The sequence below is a fragment of the Stegodyphus dumicola genome, chromosome 12, assembly GCF_044657685.1.
Source record: "Stegodyphus dumicola isolate Sdum_Otavi_A_Nest chromosome 12, ASM4465768v1".
NCBI lineage: Eukaryota > Metazoa > Arthropoda > Arachnida > Araneae > Eresidae > Stegodyphus > Stegodyphus dumicola.
Window position 1 is genome coordinate 29,541,295 of NC_140779.1, and position 23,781 is coordinate 29,565,075.

Here is a 23,781-nt window from a genome sequence, read left to right on the forward strand (position 1 = left end):
CTCACCCGCTGGAGATAAAAAAAAAAAAATGTTTTATTCCGTACAGCGTTGCCACTGCTCGCCTTGAAATTTAATAAAAAATTCGCTAAAGTTTTATAAAATATAAAACAAATATCAAAATCAATATCACAATAAAACAAATTCCAAATTCGCGCTTCAATGTGCCCATGTTCGGGTGGAGGAGTATGTTATTCAAAGTTCGATGGCTCTAGGTACCGTTGTTTTATCACAGCACGAGAAACATACATACATTTATGCCGATTCTTCATTATTTAATTTCTTTCAATATAATACAGGGCGATAATATTTGGTGGACACAAGCTGAAACGTGATTTGGATATTTAAAGTGATTCGACGCAAAATGCCGTTTCGAGATTAATTGAGCTTCTGGGCTAACGCCCATCTGGACTAAAAGAAAATTATAATTAGCATTTATTTAATATAGCTACACAGAAGCCTGAAGCCTTCGAGAACTAAAATTACCACAACGTTTTATTTTCTGAATACTAATACAAGTTAAAAGGCCCAGCAGGATTTTAACAGATAAAGACACTGGAAACTGGTAATTAGACTGGCACGAATGCGAACGGGATAGTTGCATGAGAGTTTTCCCGGATTTGTTCATGTGTAACGTCAATTCCAGTCAAAAAATCCTCCGTGAAGGTTCTAGTCCTTTAGGAGACTACTTTTAGAGTATTCTTATCTTTTCCCAATGAATCCAAATCCACCACAAGCAGAAATTGTCTCGCAAATCCTATGTTAATGTTTACGAACATCATCAAGTTTCCAGTTCAGACATCACTCTCTGCGATGCTCTTCAGAACAACAACAACAAATTTTTTTGTAAATTTACAGAATTCAAGTCTGCGAAAATTTGTCGTACGCTATTTTCCTATTAACTAAAGATCTGCATTATAATAATTATAATTTTTTGCAAGGGAAACGCTTTTGCAGGTTCGAAGAGAAAATAGAAGATCGAACTTTATTTCAGCCTTTCTTTCATGCAATTTAATAAACGTATAGATTTAGGGCAGATTTGCCAGACATTTAGAATGCCTATAAATAACTGTAAAAAGAGGGTAAGTAAGTCTATGCAGTTAATTATACTGCTATATTTTAAGCCTATATTAACCTCGACCTTCAACAATGAGGCAACATGATACTGAAGTAGTAGATGACGCGGAGGCCTAAGAGATTCAGACTGTGATAGGAAGTTAATAAATGGTTCTTTACTCTCTTACAACCTTCTTTTGCATTCCCACCATTCATTCTCTGCCAATAGAATAAAATCACCACCACATTCAAATCTTCCAGTAGCTAGCTAACTGGCTTCTCGATTACAGAGTGTACGGCGGTATATTATGAAGAAAGTATTAGCTAAATAAATACTCTTGTTTTGATAATATGTTAAGCGTTTTATCACCTTTATATTATATTTAGTATATTAGGTATACTTATTAGTATATTAGATCAAAATGTTTCCGATGGCAATTAATGCCAGTTTTTTACCTTTTTCTTTTTTTTCTTTCCCCCCCCCAGCCCAAAGGGCTATTAATTTCGTTATGGCATTTTTCGTTGATTCAATTTCTGCGTTGATTCACTTTTCAAACTGTTGCCACCAAATATTACAGCCCTGTATTGTATTTATTAATTAAATAATGATAATGAATTAATGATTACTAATTGAATAATGATATTAAAAAATTAAACAATGAACAATCTGCACTGTGAAATAACAACGGTACCTAGAGCCATCAAATTTTGAATAACGTAATCCTCCATCGAATAAGGGCATCTGGAAGCCCTAATATGGAATTTGGAATTTGTTTTTTTATCTGTTTCACATTTTATCAGACTTTAAGGAATTTTTGATTAACAAACTCTACGATTTCAATGCGAGGAAAGGCAACACTGTACGGAGGGAAAAAACATTTTTATCTACAGCGCGCGAGACTGTGTATCGCAAATTCTAAAGATATGCTCATTTAAAAATTATTTTGTGATATCGCTGTTGAATTGAATTTTATGTTTCTTTTTAATTGCGAAGAACATGATGTTTAACAAATAAAGGTAACACACAAAACGTTAAAAAAACGCTACATTGGGCGCAACGTAAAATCTGAAAGGTTTCAATTTTTTTTAATGTATTCTTGTTTTTTTTTTTAGTCCAAAGGGGCTTTGTCCCTGAAGGGCTATTGTTTTCGTTTTGCGATTTTGCGTTGGTTCACTATAAATTTCCGTTTCACTTTTCAATCTGTTGCCACCAAATGCTAGAGTTCTGCATTATATTTGAAGAAATTAAATAATGAAAAATATACATAAACGTATATATATTTCTCGCATTTGGGATAAAACAACATTTGGGTACATACAGCCATCGAATTTTGAATGACGCAATCCTACTGCGAATATGGGCATGTGGAAAATCCAATTTGAAATTTAGAATTTGCTTTATTATCGATTTCATATTTTGTAAACCTTTAACGAATTTTTGATTAACAAACTCAAGGATTTCAAAGCGAGCAATGGCAACGTTGTACAGAAAAAGCATTTTTATCTCCAGCCCGTGAGACTGCCTCTCGAAAATTCTAAACCATACGCTCAATTTAAAACTATTTTGCGATATTGCTCTTAAACTGAATTTTATGGTTTAAGTGCGAAGAACGTGATGTTTAGTAAATAAAGGTAACAAACAAAATGTTAAAAAAAAGCCCCTTTGGAAGTAATTTAAAATCTGAAACCTTTCAGATTTTTATGTAATATTATATTATTCTTAATAAATAAATTTATTTATCTTTTTTATTTTTTTTTTTTCCCCCTTTAAGCCATTCAAGATACATAGGAAAGCAAAAATTCTTACGTTCTTATGTTTTCGCTGGTTTAAAAAATTACATAAAAGTTCATTTTTCCAGACGATATACTTTGTAAAATAACGTAAAAACTTTATATATAATGCTAATAGCTTAAAAATAGACTAATAGTCTTAAACACTTTTTTTTTTTTTTTTTTTTTTCAAATTTCGTCACTTATTGGAAATGCGCACAGATAAAAGGTAAACTTTTTCTTTTCCCTACTACCTCAGTTAAGGTTCCAAGTTCTAGACGCACGCTGGTTCACAGTGAGACCACCACCCACAGATCAATGGCCAAGAGTAATTTTTTTTTTAATTCGTATATTATTTGCCTCTAGGATCACAATATTCGATTTCTAGTTAAAACATTATAAAAATAATATCGCCCGCATCAAAGGGTTAAATATAAAGAGTTTTGAAAAACCCACCCCTTGTTCCGTAAAACTCGACTTTTCGGAAACTCGACAGTCTCTCAGTTCACATTATGTCGAGTTTGCTGGACTCTACTGTAATATGTTTTTCCTTTATTATCCTAAGCAATTTTCCGATAATTTCGATATCCTTTCACGTTTCCAACTCTTATAACTTTTGAATCATACACCATGAAAAGAGTTATCTTTTTATGGCATAATGAATCTAAATGTTCCCTCTGCACCGAAAAAAATTAATTAATTAAAATAAATTAAAATATAATAAAAAATCTGAAAGCTTTCAGATTTTATATTACGCCTATAAGGACTTTAACGTTTTGTGTGTTACCTTTATTTATTAAATATCCTGTTCTTCGCACTTGAAACACATAAAATTCAGTTCAACAGCAATATCACAAAATGTTTAAAAACAGCAAAACAGCATATCTTTAGAATTTCCGATAAGCAGTCTCGCGCGATGGAGATAAAGATATTTTTTTTCGGTGTTGCCATTTCTCGCTTTGAAATCGTTCAGTTGTTTAATCAAAAGTTCGTTAAAGTTTTACGAAATTTTAACTAGTTAATAAAACAAATTCGAAATTCAAAATTTGGGCTTCCAAGTGCCCATGGTCGGTTGGAGGACTACGTTATTTAAAATTCGATGGCTCTAGGTACCGTTGTTTCTTCACAACGCGAGAAACATTCATGCAGGTTTTCCATCACTTAGTTTGTTTAAATACATACAACACACGGCGATCATATTTGGTAGCAACAATTTGAAAAGTGAATTGATGCAAAATGCCGTTTTTGAAATTAATAGCCCTTCTGGGCTAACGCCCTTTGGGCTAAAAAGGTGGGGCAATTCTATGTTTCCCGTTCTACTAAGCCGAATTTAATTTGTGTTTTTCATGTCTGGAAAGCACAACTTACGATATATATAAGATTATAAGTAACACCTCAGTGCTAATTGAATATGATACATGTTTAATTACATCTCTTTTTTTTTTATTAAACTTACTTGATTTCGTCTTCCAGAATTCGAAATTTAAGTTCATTCCAAAAACATTCGCCCATTTTTTTATGATTTACTTTTAAAATTTGTATTTTTAAATAATTGTTATAAAGTTTCCGAAAAAAAATTTGAATTATAACCTATAAAATTTTTACCATCAGCTTAAAGTAGATGTATTTCTAGGCACCCCTGCATTAATTTAAAGTAGATGTATTTCTAGGCATCCCTGCATTAATTTAGAGTTTTTTATTCAAAACTTCTCAAGATGTACGTGAATTTATACAGTGGCGCGTTCTGAAATTTGGCATATTTATTATAAGCTACAGTGTCTCACAAAAGTGAGGGGACGCTTGTGCTTTACGAAAGGAAACTGTAGTAAAATAAATTAAAAAAACATGTAAAAATTTTTTGTGGATGTGTTTCATACTTAAATTTAGTAACAATTATTACATAACATACATTTTCTCAAAATATTAAAATAGTAATTTAATAAAAATACAATTGATAGTAGATGTATTTCTAGGCACCCCTGCATTAATTTAAAGTAGATGTATTTCTAGGCATCCCTGCATTAATTTAGAGTTTTTTATTCAAAACTTCTCAAGATGTACGTGAATTTATACAGTGGCGCGTTCTGAAATTTGGCATATTTATTATAAGCTACAGTGTCTCACAAAAGTGAGGGGACGCTTGTTCTTTACGAAAGGAAACTGTAGTAAAATAAATTAAAAAAACATGTAAAAATTTTTTGTGGATGTGTTTCATACTTAAATTTAGTAACAATTATTACATAACATACATTTTCTCAAAATATTAAAATAGTAATTTAATAAAAATACAATTGTTTAGAACGGAGCAAAAAATGGCTCACATAAGTGATGGGACACTTACTTTTCCATCAAATATTTATCCAAAAATTTTACTTTTTAAAAGGTTTTAATATTTTGTTGGATTCCTTTTACTTTTAAAACGTGATTTAATCTTCTTGGTATGGATTCGACTAATTTTTTTATGATTTCTGGAGCGATTTTACCCCATTTCTTCTTGAAGCACCGATTTTAATTGTTGCTTTGAAGAAATGGTGTGTTTGCGAATTTTTGATTCCAATTCTTGCCAAATATTCTATATGGGATTTAAGTCTGGAGATTGTGGTGGTGTTTTTATTATTTCAGGATAGTTATACAGCAGCCAGAGTCTAACGTTCAAAGCAGTGTGCTTGGGGCCATTGTCTTGGTAGAATTTAAAATCGTTATGAAGGTTCAATTTTCGTGCTGAAGATTTCAAATTTTAATTTAAAATGTCAATATACTTGTATTGATCCATTATACTGTCAATAAAAACGAGATTACCAACTCCAGCGGACGACATACACCCCCATACCATAACTCCTTCTCCACTATGTTTTACTGTTGGCACCAAGTTCTGTTTGCGAAATTCTTGCCTGGGTTTTCTCTACACCAAGATTCTACCGTCAGAACCAAATATATTAAATTTACTCTCATCAGCAAATATAACTTCATTCCAGTAATCAGAATTCTTATTTACGTTGGATTTTTCGAAAGCCAGTCTGAGTTTTCTATTCTTTCCACTGACGAAGAATTTTTTCCTGCCTGCTCTACAGTGATATCCAGCAGATCGAATTACTCTTCTAATAGTCTCAGGATTAACAGCTTGTAAATCAGCAGCAACTTTAGGAGCACTCATTCTTGGATTTTTTTGAATATTTTGAACAATAATTCGCTTTATTCCATTGGATAGCTTTGATGGTCGGCCAGGTCTTCTTTTATCCTGAATCATATGATTCTTTTTATATCGTTTAATGATATTGAAAACTGTTGTATGACTCATGTTAACTGTTGCAGCAGTTTCTCTAATAGATTTTTCACGTTCAATATGCAAATTAATAAGTAATTTTCGAATTTCAGGCAAAGTTTCTTTTCGTTTAGCATTCATGGCTGCACAGAGCTAAAAAACACAAAAATTCCAAAACAAACTGGAGAACAAGACTGCAGACGACTTTATAAATTATTGCCAATTGCTTTTGAGTAAAAATAAAAACCCCAAAAAATATTTTTATTGTAGAACGTAGTAGTATCTAATGGTGTCCATCACTTATGTGAGCCATTTTTTTGCTCCTTTCCAAACAATTGTATTTTTATTAAATTACTATTTTAATATTTTGAGAAAATATATGTTATGTAATAATTGTTACTAAATTTAAGTATGAAACACACCCACAAAAAACTGTTACATGTTTTTTTAATTTATTTTATTACAATTTCTTTTTGTAAAGCACAAGTGTCTCATCACTTTTGTGAGACACTGTATACTAACCCTAAATGTGGTTTACGAACTTTGTTAAAAGTATTTAAAAGAATGAAGGATGCAATTTTTCCGCTCATGCACTGAATAGGAAAGGAAAATAGGTTACCATAAATTAAGAATTCTGCCAAGTGAATCATTCTTGGCGACAGCAAAAAAAAGTGTGCCAAGATAAATTTCTTAATTTCTCGGAAAGTTTCTCACCAAATTTTACAAAATTTAATAGTTAGATATAATTTGAGTTGTAAAATCGAAATATAGAAAAAAAGATCGGTATGTCATTTTAGAAAAAGTTCGATTTTGTGTCAAAATACCTATGTCAGAACAAAGCTATATTACAAATGTAATAAATATTTTAAGTCGCGTTTTTGAGAAATGTAAAACGGAAGTCAAATTTTGTCAATATTCGGCCTTGTAGAATGGAAGATACAGAACTGCCCATCTTTTTTGTGAAGGGTATACATTAATGAAAAGATGTTCTGACCTGTGCATAAATCGCTTTCTTTAGTTAAAAAAGTTAAAAATTCAAATTTCTATGTAAGGGCAATGGACACAAAGTATTTTAGCCATCTTTAATATTAGAGTACAAAACACATACGTAGATTAATATAACTTCTGAGTCTTTTACAGTGAATTATTCGAATATATTTAGGTCTTACGTCATTCAGTTATTCAGCATCGTGGGAAGGTATGAAAACATCGTGGGAAAGTATGAAAAAGATGCGCTATTTTATGATTAGCATCTACATATCATCTAAGTGAAAATTGCGAAAGAAAAAACGTCATTTTTTCAAACTTATTAGGTTGTTAATGATATTCTATTGAAATTGCTATCAACTATGATTCAGAGAATATGATAAAAGAAACCTTGCATATGCAAAAACAATTCTAATGTATTGAATATATTCTGTAAAAATTCCGTATATAACATTTTCTTGCTTGAGATAAAGTCCGAAAAATGACACATGAGATTTTATATTCAATTTAAGTATCTGAAATACACTTCAAAATACCCAAATTAAATGTAAATTTTTAAGAATTATTAAAAACTACCCATGAAATTCGATAATATACGAAAGAAAGACATTAAACAAGAACTATATATTTTAATTTTAATTTAAAAAATATAGAAATAATCACATCTAGAACAAAAATACCCTGAAAATTTTCAAGGAAAGTTCTCGGTTACTTAATGCCGATGACGAACTTTAGTAGATTTATAGATTTATATGACATGGATTACTTCTGAAGCAAGTCTAAATTAAAAGCTTTGTGTTTATGGTGAATTAGAATGAATAAATTAAATGGCTCGTTTTCAAATTTTGCTTACACAAGCCGTCCCAAAAGGAAAGAAAGAAAATTCAAGATAATATTTAAAGTTTAATTTGAGAGATACATTGCATAAAGATGACTATAAATATATTTCTACAATTTAAAATATTAAAAAAACAATTGAAATTTTTTAGGTTAAAGCTTAAAAAATGTGATCGTAGGCAAAAATGCCTGTCCCTTTCAAGTTTTATGTTATTCAACCTCTTTGTTTTGTAGCCTAATTTATTTTTTTAAATAAAGAAATTTAATTATTTTAAATATGAACTATTAATGTGTTATATTCATGATAAAAATTAATTACAGAAATTTTTTTCTTTAGCAAATCAATAAAAATAATATGTCATCCACTTCATGTCATGTCAACACCTTGAGATTATTTTATTCACAATTAGTTTGTAAATTCGCCTAAAGGAGGCAATATGTCACTGAATGTGTACTGCTCCTTTTAGGCAGATATACAAATTAATTGTGGGTAAAATAATCTCAAGGTAACGGACTTGACATGAAGTGGAAGATAAATTATTTTTATTGATTTGCTAAATTCATATCTAAAATATTTTAATTGCTTTTTTTTATACTTTAAATTGTAGAAATATATTTATAGTCATCTTTATGCAATGCATTGCTCAAATTAAACTTTAAATATTAATTTCTCTCGAATTTTCTTTCTTTTCTTCTGGGACAAGATATGTAAGCAAATTTTGAAAATGGGCCAAATCGTGATGAATATGATGCCTAAAAAATTTTTTTATTAAAATATTACTCCTTAAAAAAACTTTAGCATTTAAAAAAATGTTTAATTTTTTAAATTTTTATGGACAACTTTGTAACATGTAATTAATGGCATTTTTAAACTTCGACTATTTCCAAATCTTCAGCGTAAGAATGGGCTTGTATGGCGAATATATTCTGCACATAAACGTTTTAAAAAATTACACGACCAAAGCTATGAACCGGTCTTACTACACAAAACACGAACAATGGCAAAAGATCATTCATGCAATATCTAAAACCTAAAAAAATAAGAACTAAAGATCCTTACTTTCGGCACCTACAAAAGTACAAGAAGTAATTATAGGTCTCTGCAAAGCAGAATGCAAAATAAATAAATAAACAAAAAGAAATAAAAGCAGAAGCATAAAAATCAAATAAGGTGATGAAGGTAATTAAAAAAACAATTTCAGGTGTTAAGCTGAAATAAGAAAGACCCGAGTGGAAACGGTTCCTCCTCGTGTGCTCCCCCCCCCCCCAACATCTTACTGAAATTCTCTTTCCAATGAAGGCTTTTTCTTTTTTTCGTTGATTTACTGCTAAATTTCTGCTTCATACCCAAATGTACTAGTTTGACTTGATTTCATTTGCTCACGGGAAGAGAAAAAGAAAAGACGACGCGTTTAGCTATGGCGTTGAGAATAAACAATGAAAATGATCTGAAATGCCGAAAACTCAGACAACACAGGCAAATATACATTTGCGTATTATCTTTGATAGCCTCAGTAATTGTGAGAGATGCAATGCTTGGTTCTATAGCATTCACACCACTTCTCTCTCCATCCAGTGTTAACGTGCATTATATAAATGAGCATTCTAGACATGCTGAAAACATTAATTAATAAATTATGTAATGCGCTTTTATAAATTTATAAATTTACATTTATAATTACATTTATAATTTTATTTATACACATTTATAAATTTTTCGAATTACTCCCAAATAATTAAAAAAAAAATCTGAAGTTTTTCAGATTTTACATTAAGCCCAAAAGCGCCATTTTTTTTAACATTTTGTGTGTTACCTTTATTTATTAAATACTAGCGGAAGTACCCGATACCAGTTAAGTCAGATTTCGAGTACCGCTGTAATCTAATTCTCTCTCATTGTATCAGCGGCAATAGCACGCAGTTTTTAATGATTTTCGTCTTTCTAATCAAATAAATGCCGTAAAAACTCAAGTTCCATCCAATATGTCACCTATATTCAATTTTACTCGATTAAATGTCACAAAAAATTATCATAATTGATCGAAAATCAATAACGCAAACAAACAAACATACAAACAGACATTCTTCTTTATATATACAGATTTTGCAGAACTTAAGACTAGCAAACTCTACGATTTGAAAGCGAGCAGTAGCAACACTTGACGAAATAAAGCAATTTTATCTCGCGCGAGACTGTTGCCACTCGGAAAAATGAGCGGCGAAAATGAGTGTTTTCAGAGTTTATAATTAATATCTCGGCTGATTAAAGCCGAACGAAGGTGGGAAAAGTTGAAATGGCTTCCCCCGAATTTTTGGAATCGGGATTAAAGTATTTAATGTTTGGTAATGCTACTTTTATTTCATTATAAAACTTCGGAATTTTTATTAACAAACTCTACGATTTGAAAGCGAACAATGGCAACACTTCACAAAATAAATCAGATTTTCATCTCCAGCGTGCGAGACTGTTGCCACTCGGGAAAATGAGGGCGAAAATTAGCGTTTTCAGAGTTTTTAATTAATATCTCTGATTTTAGCTACTTTTTTGGAGGTAAAAAGTGGACGTCGAACTTTCCCAGGACCCAGAAAAGAATTGTAGACAGTTTGGTGATGGCAGCTATAGTAGTGACTGAGCTAATTGCAAACAACACACACAGACATTCTTCTTTATATATATAGATCATGTTCTTCGCACTTAAACCATAACTTTCAATTCAACAGCAATATCGCAAAATAATTTTAAAATGAGCATATCTTTAGAATTTCCGAAACACAGTCTCTCGAGCTGTCGCACAGTGTTGCCATTGTTCGCTTTGAAATCTTTAAGTCTGTTAATGAAATATTCATTAAAGTTTTACTAAATATTCGGGTGGAGGACTATGTTATTCCAAATTTGATGGTTGTAGGTGCCGTTGTTTTTCCACAATGCGGAAAACATGCATACATTCATATAAATTCTTCATTATTTAATTTCTTTAAATATAACACAGGGCGATAATATTTGGTGGCAACAATTTGAAAAGTGAAATGGATATTAAAAGTTGTCAACGCAAAATGCAAAATGAAATTAATAGCCTTCTGGGCTAAAAAGAAAAATTTACAATTTCTACAGGGAAAAGTTTTAGAGGCAGGGACTTGGAAAAGACAGATGGTCATCATACAAATGAGCATTCTAGACATGTACAAAACATTAATTTATAAATTATGTATTGCGCCCACACAGTACACACATTTATGAATTTTCGAAATACTACCAAATAATAATAATAATAAAAAGATAAATTTACACGTCCTACAGAGAAAATTTTTAGGTGCAAAGGTTTAGAAAATAATGATGGTCAACGTACACATCAGCATTCTAGACAATGTACAAAACGTGATTGTATAAATTATGTGTTGCGCTCACACACAATTACAAATTTTTGATATACCCCACATCCTGCTCCCACACCTTTCTAAGTGCCTGAAAGTCGATGCAAAACATGCGCGCGTTCTTTAAAAAAAATTTCACGTTGTTATGATATATTTGAAGATGGCAAACGTGGCTCGAAAAATGAAATCTTTGTTAAGAATGAAAGAATTTTGCTTTATTCTGACTGACTAATTTAGGATTCAGTTTGCAAATTTTAGTACAATTATTGGCGGAATCGTTAGGTAAGAACTTGCATCGTCGCGCTACATAAGAAATAATGTAATAAGGATTAATTTTAAAATAATGCAATTTAAGGAAATTTATTGTATATATTACACTACTTACGGATTATGCGGGTGCAGACTATTCGGTTTGCAGATTATCCATGCGCAAGAGCAGCAAAATCTCGACGAAAGTAAAACCAATAATAACATTTTTTCGATCATGGTATATTCAAAATCACGTGAAAATCCCCCTCCAACAATCTGAAGGGCTTCAGATTTTAAATTACGTCCAAAGTGGTGTTTTTTCAACGTTTTGTAAGTTACCTTATTTATTAAATATCCTATTCTACGCACTCAAACCATAAAATTCAGTTCAACAGCAATATCGCAAAATAATTTTAATATGAGCCTATCTTTAGAATTTCCCATACAGTCTCGAGCGCTGGAGATAATCCCCCCCTACAGTGTTGCCATTGCTCGCTTGGCAATGGTTTAGTTTTTTAAACCAAAAATTCGTTTAAGTGTTACAAAATATGAAATCGATAATAAAACAAATTCCAAATTCAAATTAGGCCTTCCACATGCCCATATTCTATGGAAGATTATTTTACTCAAATTTTGATGGCTCTGGGTACCGTTGTTTTATCACAATGCGAGGAACATACATACATTCATGCAGATTCTTCATTATTTCATTTCTTTAAATATAACACAGAGCGATAATATTTGGTGGCAACAATTTGAAAAGTCAAACAAGGCTTAGCGTGAATCGACGCAAAACGCCAAAACGAAATGAATAGTCTTTCTGGACAAATTGCCCCTTTGGACTAAAAAAAAAATACAATTCTTCGAAAATGTCGATCGGGAAAAACAACGTGGAATGGTTCGATGGCGATTCGACTGAGCCGGGCTTTCAATGCTTAAATGATGCAGATGTAGTTTCAAATGTCACAAGACTAGAGCAGACACTCGAAGAAAATACTGACAATTACATTAGTTCCGAAACAGCAATGACTTCTCTTGAAACTGTTGGATTCCGTGGACCAAACAGGATTAGAGTACAATGATGAAATAGTGTTAATAATTTAGTTTCAGCATTTTGCGTTGGTTCACTATAAATGGAGTTTGAGTTTTCGATAGTCGTTCTGGGCAAATTGCCCCTCTAGACTAAATAAAAAAAAGGAAGGGTTGGTAAACGAATAAATGTAAGAGCAGACTGGTAGACTGGGAGCTCAGCGACATCGTAAAAAAACTGTAACAAACCATTTTGGACGACCGTTAAAATCTGAAACCTTTTAGATTTTCTTGTTTATTAACTTACGGCGACAAATAACTTGAGCACCACATACTCTACGTAAATATAAACATACGTGACATATATGACCATATCCTTGTATACATTGAAAAAAAAAAAAAAGATTACCATGAAAAAGTATTATATTAAATTATATTATATTAAGCCTCTTACAGCCACATATGAAAGTTTTAATTAAACCTGCAGTAGATATGTAAGTTAAATATCTCTAACAGCTAAGATGCATAAAATGAGGTTACAGACTGCATTAAGCAAAGAGCAGGTTTCTAATAACAGCATAAAATGCATCATTTCGCTACAGAGGCTTTTCCCACCATGCATTCCTAGTGCCCACCAGCGGCCGAGCGGTAAAGTCGCTGAACACTGGTAGTTCGGTCCGATGTTCGAGTCCCACGAACGGGCTGGCTGCATGGGCGTTTTCACGGTTTTTTCCATGTGTATACGAGGCAGTTTCCCTCAGAAATTCCTCAACGAAGGCATCCCTTGCTGCAGTTCTACTGATTGATGGCACTGTGGATAAAGAGATGGTATTTTATATTTGAAAACTGGGTATAGAATATGTTCCTGATAACATGTGGCATTGACCTTAACTGTTTTCAGCACTCTCTTTAATTTTTATTTCTCATTATATCAAAAATCAGCAACAATCATAAATCCCTTTCAAAAACTTTCTGTAGATACTTTAAACCATGTTCCAAGAGGTTTTCTTCTCTTTGATGATAATAAATGGATCTCTTTTGTAGTGGTCATTTAAATATGCCCAAGATTCATCTATTGTGACATTTTCCCATTTTTGTCCGAGTAATTGTTTCTCATAGAGAATTCTGCAGCGCGTTCTGCTTTCGGAGGTTTGTACTGGGAAATGACGATGGACATTACGTTTTTTCCCCATTTATAAGATTCAAATCAGCATTAATTACTTTGTTTACAGTTGATACTGAGCATTTTAATGATTATGCAACTGTCCTTCGACTTCGCAGATTTTCTTTTAACATTAGTGTTCTTACCTTTCAACATTCGAAACATTCTGTTTTTTCCTTGGATGTGTATTTTGAATAATCTTCTCTTTGAAGCCTTACTTTGACTTTTTTTCCCCCTTTTTTATTGACAATACTGTCCATAGTTCCTTTAGATACCGAAAAAATCATGGCTTTCACAGCCTTTATTAATAATTAAATACGAATAATTTCCTTCGGAAAGAGCACAAACATAGCTGTGAAAGTCAAGTTCTCACTGTTGCCATTCCGAGGCAGAGAAAAGTTTGTTTCTAATCAAACCGGAACATCCGCATAGTGAAAGTTTCTAGTCAAACCGGAACAATAGCCTTCCGTCCACTGCTTCTTTAAAAGCGCCATTTTGCATGAAAACATGATTGTCAAGTAGCAGACGATAATTTACACTTTCAAAAATAAACTGCAGGTAAAAATTTTTTTTCCAAGCAGACGATTTTTTTATAGCAGGGAAAAGCAAAGTCTTCTAAAAAATGAGCGAACAACCTCTATACTGTCAGTTTTTTTCACCATCCTAACGTCTATTTGTTCTGCAGGTTTTGAAAAATCAGTATACAACTATGTATTGCCCAAATCCATTGATTAAAATAAACACATATAAAATATTAATTTTCGAAGAGATTTTGTAAGTAGTTCCGCATTTTCATCACTGCCCGTTTAAGGACTCAATATATGACAGCACTAAGTGTTTGAAGAGGTGCTGTTTTCTCTTTGACGCGAAAAGATATTTTCTTGTGAAAACGGAAAATGGTTCACATCCGGAGGTGCCACGAATGAAATCTATCGCTCTCCGTAGTTATGCCAGATCTCCGAAACAACATTGTCTTCAAATAATGGATGCTTCCAAAGATTCTAGTGATTTACATTTCTTCAGCTAGCGGAAAAAAGTCACATCGCTCCCACTTTCAAATAATTTTAACAAAGTGCCTAAACCACATTTGATGTTACCCTTTCAACAAATACTATGTCAAATTTCAAAACGCGCCAACATATAAATTAAATCTTCGGAAATTTTGAATAAAAGACTAATTTTTTGCAGGTATGCTTAGAAATACATCTACTTTAAGATGATGGTGAAACTTTTATAGATTATAATACATTTTTTTTCGAAAATATTATTTAAAAATACAAATTAAAAAAAAAAAAACTGAAAGCTTTCAGATTTTACATTCCGCCCAAAGGGGCGTTTTTTTTAACGTTTTGAGTGTTAATTTTATTTATTAAGTATCACGTTCTCGGCACTTACGCCACATAAAATTCAATTGAATGGCAAAATCACAACATATTTAAAAACAGCATATCTTTAGAATTTCCATTGGACAGCACTAGAGATAAAAACTTTTTTTTTTTCGTACAGTGTTGCCATTGCTCGTTTTGAAATCGTTGCGTTTCTTAACCCTTTGTTGCATCATGTCCACTCTAGAAGACAAAAGTTTAAATTTGTTTATTCTTCTGTAAATGCCTTAACAGATTCCATTCCTGTGTTTATTCATACTATATTATTAGAACTTTCAACTGTCGATCACAGATGGCTGTATAGCATCACTAAGTAAAGCGTTACTATTTGCAAAATGGCTGCTACTTCTGTTTCCAAGTTAGTGCAATTTCTCATAGTAAACATTATATAATATTGCTTACATTTTCTTATACTGCCGTTTTTTTATTCATAATTAATAATTTTAGACATTTTATTTTAAACGTCAGTTTGAGAAAATTGTAGAGTGGGTAAATACAGATCTACCGAAAAGAGTGAATTGAAACCCAAATGTACTGCTTATCAAGCCAAAACACCACTGGAAATGTTTATGTTGGGCAAGGAATTTCTAGAACATTTGACATTTGAATCCATAGGTACAGGTTACAAAATCGTAGCAAAATGAATTCCACCATAATCGACGAAATGAAGGTATTTTGGGGGATCTGTATGTACATGTCAGTTGTAGATTTACCATTTAGAATCGTTGGGAAGAGATTTGTATGCATGTACGTATATGAATGCAGTCCACTGTAGTGAACAATAGCAATTATTTAAAAGGAAATTTGAATAATTTTATTATTATTATTATTATTATTATTATTATTACTAAGGTTATTTTAAGTAGAAAAAATACACACATTTTCGATTAACTTCTCTAGATTATTTGTATGCAACAAAGGGTTAAACAAAAATTCGTTAAAAGCTTCCAGATGACCATTTTCGGATGGAAACGTACGTTATTCAAAATTTGATGGCTTTAAGTACCGTTGTTTTATCACAATGCGAGAAACAAACACACATTTATGCAGATTCTCCATTTTTTTATTTTTTTAATATAATACAGGGCTGTAATATTTGGTGGTAACAGTCTGAAAAGTGAACCGACATTTAAAGTTTTCAACGCAAAATGCCAAAACGAAATTCATAGCCCTTTGGGCTAAAAATAAATCATAAAAAATAGGCGAATGTTATTGGAATGAATCTAAATTTCGAAATGTGAAAGGAAGCCTCAAATAAGTTTAATAAAAAAAAGGGACATTAATAAAATATATACCAAGTTCTATTTACATTGAGACATTAAAATTTTGAGAGCTAATTTTTTAAAAACTATTCGTGCGATTTTTATAATACTAGGCACTTCGCCATAATCTGAGTCGTAGATTCGAAATATGGAAAAACAATCGGCATGTTATTTCAGAAAAAGTCCGATTTTGTGTCAAAATTCCTATGTTAGAACAATGCTATATATAAATCTAGTATATATCCTAAATTGTGCTTTTGAGACATGAAAAACGCAAGTTGAATTTTGTCAATCGGCCAAATAGAACGGGAAATAGAGAATTGCCCCCTTTTTCCCCCCGCAGTGTAAGTGGGTAGAAAAAAATCCAATTAACATACTTGATAAATATACAAATTTAGCACATACTGTAAAATAAATTAGCATCAAAATTTTAATTTGCTTTTGTAATTTCAGAGTTTTTGCAAATTTTAGACACATTAATTATAATTATTTTTAACAGACAAATTAAATAACCTATGTGAATAACGGCTTAATAATCGCCCTATATTATCCCCCCCCAATTTTTTTTTTATATATTACGTTCAAACGGGCGTTTTTCCATTTACAGACAAAAATGTTTTATTCCTTGCAGTGTTGCCACTGCTAGCTTAGAAATCGTTGCGTTTTTAATAAAAATTCATTGAATTTTTCAAAATATGAAATAAACAATAAAACAAATTACAAATTCGGGCTTTCAGGTGCTCATACATCGAGTGGAGGGCTACCGTTATGCAAAACGTAATGGTTCTAGGTACCCTTGTTTTTTCATAATGTGAGACACATACCTACATTCATGAAGATTCCTTAATTTTTAGTCCAAAGGGGATTTCTTCCTGAAGGACTATTGTTTTCGTTTTGCGATTTTGCGCTGAAAACTTTAAAAGGCTGTATCACTTTTCAAATCGTTGCCACCAAATACTATCGTCCCTGTATTATATTTAAAGAAATTAAACAATGAAGAATTTGCATAAATGTACGTATGTTTCCCGTATTGTGATAAAACAACGGCACAGAGAGCCATTGAATTTTGAATGACGTAATCCTCCTACGAATATGGGCATGTGGAAGACCAAATTTGAAATTTGGAATTTGTTTTATTATCGATTTCATATTTTATAAAACTTTAACGAATTTTTGATTAACAAACTCAAGAATTTAAAAGTTAGCAATTGCAACACTCTCTACGGAGGATAAAAAAAAAACTTTTTATCTCCAGTTATTATTATGTTGCGACATTGCTGTTGAACTGAATTTTATGGATTAAGTGAAACGATATTTAATAAATAAACGTTAAAAAAACGCCCCTTTTGGACGTAATTTAAAATCTGAAACCTTTCAGATTTTTATTATTGTTATTTGGGGGAAGGGGATTTTCACGTGATTTTGAATGTAATACAGGCCGATAATATTTGGTTGCTACAATTTGAAAAATGGTTCAACATTTTGAGACCGATAGCCCTTCTTGGCTAACGCCATTTGGGCTAAAAAAGGTCAATCAGATTTTTTCTTTTTGGTGCAGGGGGCGGGAGAGTCCATTTTCTTTACTTACAGTGTCTCACAAAAGTGATGGGACACTTGTGCTTCACAAAAGGAAACTGTAATAAAATAAATTAAAAAAAACATGTAAAAATTTTTTGTGAGTGTTTTTCATACTTAAATTTAGTAACAATTATTACGTAACATACATTTTCTCAAAATTTTAAAATAATAATTGAATAAAAATACAATTGTTTAGAACGGAACAAAAAATGGCTCACATAAGTGATGGGACACGATTAGATACTACTACGTACTACAATAAATATATTTTTTGGGGTTTTTATTTTTACTCAAAAGCAATTAGCAATAATTTATAAAATCGTCTGCAGTCTTTCTCTCCAGTCTGTTTTGGAATTTTTGTGTTTTTTAGCTCTGTGCAGCCATGAATGCTAAACGAAAAGAAACTTTGCCTGAAATTCGAAAATTAGTTATTAATTTGCATATTGAACGTGAAAAATCTATTAGAGAAACTGCTGCAACAGTTAACATGAGTCATACAACAGTTTTCAATATAATTAAACGATATAAAATGAATCATATGATTCAGGATAAGAAGACCCGGCCGACCACCAAAGCTATCCAATGGAATAAAGCGAATTATTGTTCAAAATATTAAAAAAAAAAAAATTCAAGAATGAGTGCTCCTAAAGTTGCTGCTGATTGTCAAGCATTATATGGAGTAATTGTTAATCCTGAGACTGTTAGAAGAGTAATTCGATCTGCTGGATATCACGGTAGAGCAGCCAGGAAAAAAATCTTCGTAAGTGAAAAGAATAGAAAACTCAGACTGGCTTTCGCTAAATCCAACATAAATAAGAACTCTGATCACTGGAATGAAGTTATATTTGCTGATGAGAGTAAATTTAATATATTTGGTTCTGATAGTATAATCTTGGTGTAGAGAAAACCCAGGAAAGAATTTCGCAAACAGAACTTGGTGCCAACATTAAAACGTGGTGGACGTGGATTTATGGTATGGGGGTGTATGTCGTCCGCTGGAGTTGGTTATCTTGTTTTTATTGACAGTATAATGGATCAGTAAAAGTATACTGACATTTTAAATCAAAATTTGAAATCTTCAGCACGAAAATTGACCCTTCATAACGATTTTAAATTTTGTCAGGACAATGACCCCAAGCACACTGCTTTGAACGTTAGACTCTGGCTGCTGTATAACTGTCCTGAAATAATAAAAACACCACCACAATCCCCAGACTTAAATCCCATAGAGAATATTTGGCAGGAATTGGAATCAAGAATTCGCAAACACGCCATCTCTTCAAAACAACAATTAAAATCATTGCTTCAAGAAGAATGGGGTAAAATCACTCCAGAAATCACAAAATAATTAGTTGAATCCATCCCAAGAAGATTAAATCACGTTTTAAATGTAAAAGGAAATCCAACAAAATATTAAAACCTTTTAAAAAGTAAAATTTTTGGATAAATATTTGATGGAAAAGTAAGTGTCCCATCACTTATGTGAGCCATTTTTTGCTCCGTTCTAAACAATTGTATTTTTATTAAATTAATATTTTAATATTTTGAGAAAATGTATGTTATGTAATAATTGTTACTAAATTTAAGTATGAAACACACCCACAAAAAATTTTACATGTTTTTTAAATTTATTTTATTGCAGTTTCCTTTTGTAAAGCACAAGTGTCCCATCACTTTTTTTGAGACACTGTATGTATGTTTCTCGTATTGTGATAAAACAACGGCACATAGAGCCATCAAATTTTGAATGACGTAATCCTCCTACGAATATGGGCATGTGGAAGACCAAATTTGAAATTTGGAATTTGTTTTATTATCGATTTCATATTTTATAAAACTTTAACGAATTTTTGATTAACAAACTCAAGAATTTAAAAGTTAGCAATGGCAACACTCTCTACGGAGGATAAAAAAAACTTTTTATCTCCAGCGCGCGGTACTGTGTATCGGAAATTCTAAAGATAGGCTCATTTTAAAATTATGTTGCGACATTGCTGTTGAACTGAATTTTATGGTTTAAGTGAAAAGAACACGATATTTAAGAAATAAAGGTAACACACAAAACGTTAAAAAAAACGCCCCTTTTGGACGTAATTTAAAATCTGAAACCTTTCAGATTTTTATTATTGTTATTTTGGGGAAGGGGGATTTTCACGTGATTTTGAATGTAATACAGGCGGATAATATTTGGTTGCTACAATTTGAAAAATGGTTCAACATTTTGAGACTGATAGCCCTTCTTGGCTAACGCCATTTGGGCTAAAAAAAAGGTCAATCAGATTTTTTCTTTTGGTGCAAGGGGCGGGAGAGTCCATTTTCTTTACTTATATTATTTTCCATTTTCTTTACTTATAGGGTGGAAGCCGGAAATCAGTTTCTTTATTTAAATGAAGAAGAAAAGAAAAAAAAAAAAAAAAAAACTTAAAGTTAGCCGACTTATTATAAGGAAGTTGACAGCAAGCAACAAATACAAGAATGGGTAACCGCAAAGCAACCTTTGTATCCGTTGATGCTCCGGAGAATGTGGTTTTGCTATACCGCATTAGTTTACATTTAGTCTACATACAATAATATAAACCAGTCCTACTACTATGAAATGTTAAATTTATTCTGAAATCCTCAGTCCTTTAGAATTTTTTAACTCAATTGACTTTCAGATTTTCTAGGTTTACCTACGATTTTAAAACATATATACGTTTGCACAATTCCTACAATAAATCTAAACATCACGTTCCTTACAAAACTTAATAGTTATATGAAAATATCAGTAATTCGTAACAAATTTTAGCTCTTTACTGCTATAATCTCGTTTTATCCCCAAGGAACATTTAGAAATTCCATTTAAATGTTTCTAAATACATCATGTTCAGATGCGACTCGGAATTAAAATTAATTTATTGGTATGCATAGCCACCGGATGTAATATTTGTAAAGTAATGAAACAATTTTTTATCGCGCGGATATCTGAAAGAAAATTTTGTAATTTCTAGAAATACATAGTTCAATAGTTATAAACCACACTGATGAACTGACGACGCCATGCAGTGATTGTGTTTTGAAGAAGTTACACAACAAAAACAGTGGGTTTTTCTTACTTTCAACCACAACATATAAGATGCAAGATTATTACTTCAAATTATTTATTTAGCACGCCTAGAATGGAAGGACAAAAATAATTTTGATATTGAGATAATAAGAGTTTACATAGTAAAATCTGATGTGAAAAAATTATTATACCATCTGGTTAAAAATAAACTATTCTTTCTATATATATATAAAAAAAAAATAAATAAATAAATAAAAACTGCATATGATGAAACTATCGCACTAAATCCATTCTACCCTGTCCTTCCCGCGACTGACTATATTATATATATATATATATATATATATATATTTTTTTTTTTTTCACTATAGTAAAACAGGTTAAACTTGCCATGTAGTATGTATAAAACTAAAAACAGTTCGTCAGTAAAGAGGATGAAATCTGAAAAATCATATTCAAAGTATTAAGGGTATTACTAAAAAAAAATTAGGAAAACATTTCCTCTATATCTGCACCCATGATTTGTACAGCTAAAAATTCAGAATTCTATTTAATCAATATTTAGTCAATCATAACAGACTTCTCAAATTTTACAAACATATAGATTAAAAAAAAATTAATTATATAACGCAACTTTAATTTCATGTATTAATAAGTATACAGATGACGTTTTTGATTAATAAAAAAATAACAGGGAAATTTAATTTACTCACTTCTTGTTTAAACAGAATTAGAGAGATTTTTAAAATTGCTTTGGAATATTAAAATCTTTACGAACTTCTACACGAATTGCGCATTTATAAATTCGCAACAAAACAAACATACAACATACTTTAAATCGGTTTAAGAGGCGGTGATTTCAACACCAAAGAAATATTTCTGACATACACTAACAGGGAAAAAAAAAAAAAAAACAGGTGAGGGGGGAAATGAAGAAAGACACATAAAACATGAAAAGAAAAACGCCTACATTTAACATTATTTCATTTTTCATTTTAAATATCATTTTATTCTAACCTTGACTAAGGCATAATAAGTTTTACGAATTTGAAAGCAACAGATAATATGTTTAAAAAATTCCAATGGATAAAATTTATATTTACGCATACACGCACGTTAAGTGGGATGTTTACATTTTCGCCCTTCTACACTAAACTCTAGTCACGTGACATAGAGAATTATACTGTCCTTTAACGCCTTATCTTTTTTTGAAAATGAAAAAGTAGTAGATTTATTAAATATTAAGCAAAGCCTTCACAGGCGCAAATGCAAATGTGATGTTATGAAGATTACATAACGCATGCCATAACATCAAATACTTCTGAGTACTGTTTAAAGGGACATTCTGCCAAATACAATAAAGTAAGAAATACTAATCAGACTTACTGTTGCCGAATTGTTTCGACCACTTTTGAGTAGCCAGAGCACTCAAGCTTATATCTGAGGTAAAACAGTTCACAAAACAGTAAAGAACTGAACACAACACTTTTAACACTGCATATGAATTCCGAAAAGAACATTTTAGGCTTAACTAAAAATTTTCAATGCAATGAAGCATGTGCTGCCATCTGGTATTAATTATAACAACTAAAGCATATTTTTCTGTAAACTGCAAAACATATTAAATTCACTTTTAATTGCAAAACAAAAATGTTCCTTTAATTTTAATTTAATTGATTAAGAATTCGTTTAGTGTGTATAAAATGCTTAGAGATTAAAAGCTATAAATATAAATATATAAGCAGCTGGAATACTTATTGTTGGGAATTAACGTAAATATTTCTAACTATTACTCAAAAGTTCTGTCATGTTCATTTCAGTTTGCAATAAAAAAAATAATAATCTGTTAAATGAGGAATAAACGCTTTCTCAGTAATTTGTGACGTGATCACCTTTAGCTTCAGAAGAACAAGAAAAAAATCTCTTTTAATCAATACAGCAAAGACGAAATTAGCACATATGAAATCTAAATGATTTTTTAATTTTTTTTATTATTATTCAAAAAATAAATATTTTACAATGTAAACTCTTGCGACCGACAAGAAGGCTATGAAGGCGAAGGTCCTTGATGTCATCGTTAAATATCTACTTCAATGACTGACTGCATGAATTAAAACTTGGTAGTACTTAACACGTATTAACGCAACCACATTGATTCAATTTGGCGAACTGTTCATGGATAAAAAGCTAAAAATTATTTATTGGGAGGAAGCTGGCTATTTTCGAGAGAAATTTTAAAAGAATCGTAAACTATTGACATTTATCTTAAATCTGCAAACATTATCAACATACCAAAAGCAAACACACTTTGCAATTTAAAATCCAAATTTTAATTTTTATTAATTAGATAATATTTAAATATTATGTGATGGAATAAAAAAATAAATGCTCACACTCTAGAAAAATTCTTCTGCATTTCTTCTCAGTTATTCTCCGCACGTAGACAACCATCAGTTTCAGGGCTTAATTTCTAAAATTAGTATTCCCAGAGATGTATAGCATACTATCAGGAAAGAAGAACAAAAATAAATAAATGAATAAAAAGATAAGTAAATAAATTAAACAATTAAATAATTAATTATGAAAATTAAATCATTAATGATAATAAAAATCAAACAATATATTACATTTAATTATTATTAAATTAATATTATTACGAAATGTAAAGGCGCGGTGAGATGGCTTCCCCGCAAAGCAGTTCTAGGGTTGCCATAAAATGACAAGGGAAGGCAGGGTTGCCACATTTGGCGAAAAATCATCCATTTGGCGACAAAATTGGCGGTATACCA

At 31.2% G+C, this 23,781-nt stretch overlaps 1 protein-coding gene across 1 annotated transcript in view; it reads right to left on the bottom strand.

The window, feature by feature from the left end:
• Positions 1 to 22,518, bottom strand: part of LOC118200546 (recombining binding protein suppressor of hairless-like) — a 182,798-nt gene extending 160,280 nt beyond the window's left edge. Inside the window, exon 1 of the mRNA XM_085827591.1 lies at positions 22,379 to 22,518. The gene's annotated coding sequence lies outside the window, so the exon portion shown is untranslated. The remainder of the gene's footprint in view (positions 1 to 22,378) is intronic.
• Between the last annotated feature and the right edge of the window lie 1,263 nt (positions 22,519 to 23,781).